Here is a 7,550-nt window from a genome sequence, read left to right as displayed (position 1 = left end):
ATCTTGTTGAATGATACTTGAATATTTTTACTAGAAATTATATTGATTTGTGTCTGCTAAAGTGTAGCCATTTAAAATGTATTTTACACACTAAGTATATACAGTATATATATATCACACACTGCATGGCATGACATATAAAAACAAAGTTTATTGAAGATGCACTCAAACATCGAAAGTTTTAGTTTGCTATTTGACTCATATCTTTTAACTTGTGCCTTGATGTGAATATATCTGAAATGTATCTATAGACAGTGTTTGGCCCGAGCCAAAACACATATCTACCTCCTCTCCTGCCTCTTTTTTTCTCTTCCTCCCTCTCTCTGACCCTTCCACACCCACACCACATCCATCATCGGCTGTGAGTTACCCATGTGGAAAAAAGCTCTCAGCTCCAGAGATTAGCCAAAAAAGAAAAAAGCAAACAAACAAAAAAAGCTGTTTTCCCAGCCATCAAGAGATTCTCTGCACCACAGAAGAAAGTGGCTGCCACTATCATTTCTGCCAATTACCTCCGGCCCCCTCAGGCATCTCCAGTTTCCACGGTAACTCACGAGACCCACTTTAGTTGGGATGCGCATCACCATGACAACCTGAATCGAAGCCCGGTACCCCAGTGTCTGTAGCTTGTCTTTGCAGTTACAGTGCGGACTACCCTCATTACTGAAGGGCTCGTACTGAGGCTATGAGAACCCTCTGATCACATGACCCAATTATGGCAAATATCCAGTATGTGTGACAACCACAGACAGACTAGTTTCAGCTAGCTTATTCTGGCTGTGCACAGATCACTTTAAACCCACAACAGTGAATTCAGATCATGACACTGCTAAACGTACATTTTTTGTCCCAATACTGCACAAAGGTTTCAATCATGTAAAGACATCTCGATCTACATTCTAATAAGATTTAGTCAAAGGATGTAACTGATGTGATCTTCACAGCTAACTCTCTTTAAAAATTTGACACAAAAGGCAAGTTCACAAGACTGAAGTAAAATAAGGAGCTACTGGACCAAAGTATGAGAAAATATATGAGAAGGTATGAGAAAATAAAGGATGACATGCCATGTTCACCTTTATAGAATATTGTTGCAATTGTTACCATGTTTTAAGTTCATAATATTTTCCAAATGTATCTGTATAAAAATATATAACTGTATTAAAAAGGAATACATAAACTGAAAGCAACAGATTCAATTCAATTCAAGTTTCAATTCAAGTTTATTTGTATAGCGCTTTTCACGATACAAATCGTTGCAAAGCAACTTTACAGCAAATTAAGTTTCTACAATATTTAGTGGTAGCTTATCAGTGGTGACTGTCAGTTAATGTACATATGGCAGAAATGTATGGAAAAATCAATTAAAGACGTAATCAAACAGACGATGAACACTATTAACAGCAATTATTTGAAGTTAGCGCTTCCTGTGACAAGTCATTGTCATGGTAACCAATGCATGCCAGTGTAATTCAAACAGTTTAGTGCCTGCCTACTTCAAAGAAGTTGCCCACAGTTTTAAAACGTCACTGATTTGTTAAATCAAATGAAAAATTGTGTGTTTGATTGGTCCAGACGTTACACTGATGAAAGTGACAATATATTGTTACAACATGTTACAATAATCACGTGTGTGTGTGTGTGTGTGTGTGTGTGTGTGTGTGTGTGATTACTGTAAATGTTATTTGTTTAAAAGTTTACTCTGCTGAAACAGAACAGAGACATTTACAACAACAGGTCTGTGACTACATGCTGAATTCACAAAATATATAAATATATACATTTATCAAAAAACCTTTAGATAAAATGCTTTAGAAAAGTACAAGTTTGCATGTGTGTTATCATATTTGATACATCAGGGTCTTTTGGATCATATAGTATGATATAGGAGAATATGGAGCTCATACTCAAGGAGGAACAAAACACCCCAGCTTTATTCAGAGGCCTAAACTGAGCAAAAAATATGCATTTTGGTGCAGTTGCTGATATTTATATGGCCAAAAAATAAGAAAAAATATAAATATATTATAATATAATACATATTAATATAATATAAATCTCAGTTGTCACTCTACATTTAATGCAATGCAGTGATGATTGAGAGATGTACGAATAAGCATTCCTCAAAAGCACGATGTATTATGTTTGATACTCACATTTTAACATGATTAAAAAAAATAAAAAAAAAGGTTTGGATAATCAAGTTGCTTCAGTCCATTCAGTGTTTATATTGAAATATTACTAACAATATAAAATCTTATGCTTACTTGTGTTGTCATGTGTGTTAGAGATATGCAACACTGTGCAAAAACAAAGCTTCCAGCATCAGTTCACAGGCAGGATACTATCAAACAGTCTGCCTAATAGCAACCTGCAGGGCTCTGCCTCAGGCTCCCATGTCTCTCTCTGTCTCTCTGTCTCTCTCTCTCCCTTACACACACACACACACACACACACACACATTGGTACTCCTATCATTACAAGGACTTTCCATAGGCATAGTTTTTATACTCAGCTGATGATATTTTCTATCCCCTAACCCTAAACCCAAACCTCACAGAAAATAAAACATTGTTTAGTATGTTTATTTAGCCTGTTGATTTACCGGGAGAGTTAGTATGTTCTCATAATGTGAAAATCTAACTATAGATACTCTCAACATAGTGTCTTCTCTTCCTCTTAGTCAATTATTCCTATAGCATATATAACAGTTAAATGCAAGTGGATACTGAGGGCAGGGAGTCAGACATTTCCTGGAAGCTTACATAACTCGCTCCGATCACAGACAACCATCAGCAATCTGAGATAACAGATAGGTTTTTAATTTCTTTCTTTCTCTCTGTATTTTAGTTATGATACATCCATTTATAATGGCCTATCGTGGTAAAAAGAACTGCTGAATTGTTACAACCTTAGTTCAAGAATAAGGTGTTACTAGGGCCTCAGGAAACAAAGTCAAATGCAAAACAGAATCATATATACACACATTTCTTCAAATTAATTGCATATATATACACACACACACACAATTAATTTGACTTAATACTTGGCAAAAAAATGTAATGAATTTTCTTTTGTAGTCCATTAACTGCCCTACAATATAAACATATAAACGTGTCTGTTTGCTTGATAAATATGTAAAGGTGAGAGTTCACATAACGTGAATCCTCTATGAAGAAACACAGAGAAGCGGAACAGCAGAGAGAGTGTATAGCTATTTTTGATCACATGATGAAATATTTACTGAGCTCCTCATGATGAAATAGCTTTCATATTTTCTCTCTTCTTCTCTCCCACATACATCTTTTACAGCATCTCCTTTGCCTTTGAAAAACGGGGTTCTGTCTCAAGGTTTCAAGCTGTCACTCATGTCCCAATGAAAACCAATTAATTACAAAGGATTTGGGGCAAATTACATTATTATCACACAAACACATACACATACACATACACATACACATACACAAGCTTTAAGAAACATCTGGTGGAAAGGCACTGTAATTAGAAACTGATTGCAGGTGTGTTGCTCTGTTCTGTGTGTTTGTGTGACTGTTGATGCCTCTGTATGTGTTCGGGGATCAGCGTTCATTTGATTGGGTGCAAAGACAGAACAATTTATCACACATTGACCTCTTTCGTCACACGGGCCGATATCATTTGCCATGTACTGTAAGTGGGCGGATGAAAAGGGTCACTATCCAAAGATCCTCATGGATGAATCATTTCAGAAAACGCCCTATAGATTTTACAGACACACTCCATGCACTACCCACAATTATATTTTGTTCAGTGTTTGTCAAATGGACAGTGTTGGGAAACAACTGTAGCTTGCCAAGCCTAAAGCTAATCATAAGTTTATTAAAGGGGCAATTTGCACCGATACCACTTTTTTTCAGAACGAGGCCGATACCAATACTTTTATTTTTGGTACTTGCCGATACCAAGTGCCGATGCCTGTGTTTTCATGCCATTTGTAATTTTTAAAAATACTGGGTACAGAAACCAAAAGAATATGAATAATGTTAGTTGTCTTAGTTCATTTAGCAAATATATGTTTCCTTCAGTTTTTTTCACACTTAATTATGCCCATTAAAATTTATTGGACAAGCTTTTCTTACTTTCACTGTTCATTTTATTGCTCTATCGTATTTCATCTTTAATTTAATAATACATTAGAGCTGCTCCATTGCAGCGGCTCAGTACTGTAATTAGAAGACGTTTTCTTGTTACAATGCAAGGAACCACTTGTTATACATAAAATCCACTCAGCATGCTTTGCGTATCAGCTCGTGCACATCAGCTATACAGGCATGACTATTGAATGTTTAACATTATATTAATTACATACATGTACTTCATATCCTTAATCTCTAATGAGTATCGGGCCCGATACCAGAATGAGTATCGGTGCATCCATAATATAATTTATAATTAATTCAGAGCTATTTTTTAGCTGGCACAAAAACAAAGAGGGGTTTTAAATGAATGATCAATTTCAATTACGATGGCAGCATCAAACTTGAACAGGTACATTTATACTGTAGCCTACCCTGTCAAACAGAACAGAGACTCAAATCAGAGAATCATTTAAATCTGTTCATTGACAAGAACCATTTCTCTAAACAGAATTGGCCTTTCCAACCCTATATATAGGACCATTTAGGATAAATTGATTCACTTGAATGATTCAGACTTATTAATCCTACATACTAAATGTGAGAAAGAACCATTTAGGACAAACCGATTCACTAGAATCATTCAGACGTTCCAGTGCTGCACAATGAGAGAAAACTGTTTCAAGACCAACTGATTCACTAAGGAATCAGACTTTCTAATGCTACCTTGTCAAATAAAACTGTTTAGGACATGAATGAATCTGACATTCCAACGGAGAGTGAGAACCGTTTGGGACAAACTGATTCACTGGAATGAACCTCACTTTCTAATGCTACATATGTGTGTGAGAACTGTTAAGAATGAACCAGTTCACTAGAAGAAATCAGACATTTCAATGCTACATAATGTGAGTGAGAATAGATTAGGATGAACTGATTCTTTAGAATGTATCAGACTTTCTAATGCTACAGTAGGCTATGTGAGAGAGAGCCATTTAGGAAGAAAAAGATTCACTAGAAATAGATATATGAGAGATAGATATATGAGAGATATCTGTTTAGGACAAATGATGAGAGAGTGGGAATTGTTTTGGATGATCCGATTCACTAGAATAAAATCAGACTTTCTAATGCTACATAATGCAAATGAAAACGGTTTTGGATGAACCGATTCTCTAGCATAAAATCAGACTTTCTAATTCTACATAACGCAAATGAAAACGGTTTTGGATGAACCGATTCTCTAGAATAAAATCAGACTTTTTAATGCTACTGCTACATATGTGAGAGAGAACCGTTTAGGAAGAAAAGATTCACTAGAATGAATCTCACTTTTTAATGCTACATATATGAGAGATATCTGTTTAGGACGAACATTCCACCACTTCATGATGAGAGAGTGGGAACTGTTTAAGATGAACAGATTCACAAGAATAAAATCAGATTTTCTAATGCTACATATGTGAGGAAGAACAGTTTAGGATGAACCGAATCACTAGAATAAATCCGACTTTCTAATGCTACATATGAGCATTATGTGAGCAGCTGTGCAGAGCCATTAAGAGTTCATCAGACACACACACCGACCGTTTGGTTCAGTCAGAGGCAGGTGTTTGTGGAGAGAGCAGGAGGCTTTTGTGTCAAACTAAAGGATGTGAGGGCTGGACGAGAAAATAACGATGAATTGAGACGAAGAGGAGGAGTGCAAAGATTTGGTGGGATGTTTATTGTTTTTGTGCGTCGTAGGCAGTGAAAAGACCCTGATGCCTGTGGTAAAAGCACACTGACTGTGCGCGTGGGTTCATCTGTGTTTGTGAGTGACAGCTGATGGATGGAAGAATCACAGACTTACATAACCTCGTTAACGTGTAAATGACTTGGCATTATGCCTCAGACAAAAATGTCATCTTAGGGATGAGAGGTTTTATTCCAGGGAACCACCAGACTATTATCACTCATACTGCAGTTGAAATACTCGGTCGCTGCAATCCTGAGCTGAACAGAGTAGTTGTTATGTGATTCCCTCCAGCCATGTGTGTTCTTAGAAACACCTTGCTGCTTCTACTTACCAGACTAAAAGTTTATTATGTTACCGAAAATTTATGTACAAGTCTTATGGCCAGAAGATTTACTGCAATAAAAAAAAAAAGAATCTTAATCATTATTTTTTTATTATTTTTCTCTAAACCTCCTTATAATAAGATTAATTTACTCGAGAAGAAAAATGTATAAGATATTAATATTTATTTTTAGAGAATATTTTTTAAATTGCTTTTATATTTATTGCATGCATTGGCAATCAGGCTTTTCTTGGTTTAAGCCTAAATAAGACAAAATGGAGTGAGGTTTAAAGGGGTCATATGATGCTTTTTTAAAACTGCGGTTACTGAAACCACGCCTTCTTTCTTTGCGTGCACATTTGGGCGCATTATGCAAATATTCCCACATAGTGACCTAGATATGTGGGGGCGTGTTAGAACGAGCCGTTTTAGGGGGGCGTGGCAGAGTCTTAACTTTGATAAAGAATATCTCTTTGGTTTTGAGACTTTAGTCTTTGCAACTTCAGGGATCTTATCTATGCACAATCAGCTTGTAACACTCCAAAGAGAAAGGAAAACTTGAAATAGCATCACCCCTTTAAGTCTTATTATTTAGACAGTTCTGTTTTCCAAGTAAATGTATCTTGTTTTAAAAATGCGTTAAAACTGAAAGAAAAAAAAATACAAAAGAAGACAGTGTATATGAATTATTTTTAGGATGTCATCCAGTGCTGATGAAATGCCCTGTTGTTCTGGTGTAAACGTAATTGTAAATCTTGCATGCACATCTGTCTCTGTCTTGTTCACACACACACAAACACACACACACACGCACACGCACACGCACACAACAGTCCAAATCAGCTCTCAAAGTTTGGAGAGGGTGAGCCACACGAAACTGTTCCCATAGCAACAGTCTCTCCATGTAACTCTCTTTGCAGGCAGCAGTTTTAGATTTGCAAATGTACCCTAATGATACAATTTACTGGCACAGCCATCCTTCTTTTCTGTCTGAGAAAAGATAAGGAGAAGAGAGAGGGGGAAAGGGTGCAGTACTCAAAATATACAAGATTCATTCTTTAAAGCTTGATATCTCACTGTCTCTGAGGTACTTTATAATGGAAACACAGACAGAGGCTGAGATGGGTCTGTGTGTGAAACCGGGCTTGGACGGTGTTGCAGAGAGCAGCCTAACTGCCACCAATTACATTCTCCCTGAGGGGCTCTACTAATTAGTGATGATGAGGCTTCCAAATTGATCTGTTACAAGCAAATGCATCCATTATTTATGCATGGCAGCATTCACTTAACACACATGGGCAAACTTTAATTGTGTGAGTGTGTTTAGGTATGGGCTGGTGTGTGTGTGTGTGTGTGTATGTGTGTGTGTGTGTGT

This window comes from Sinocyclocheilus anshuiensis, unplaced genomic scaffold (genome assembly GCF_001515605.1).
Source record: "Sinocyclocheilus anshuiensis isolate Anshui unplaced genomic scaffold, SAMN03320099.WGS_v1.1 scaffold928, whole genome shotgun sequence".
NCBI classification, from domain to species: Eukaryota; Metazoa; Chordata; class Actinopteri; order Cypriniformes; family Cyprinidae; genus Sinocyclocheilus; species Sinocyclocheilus anshuiensis.
This window is presented reverse-complemented; position numbering follows the sequence as displayed.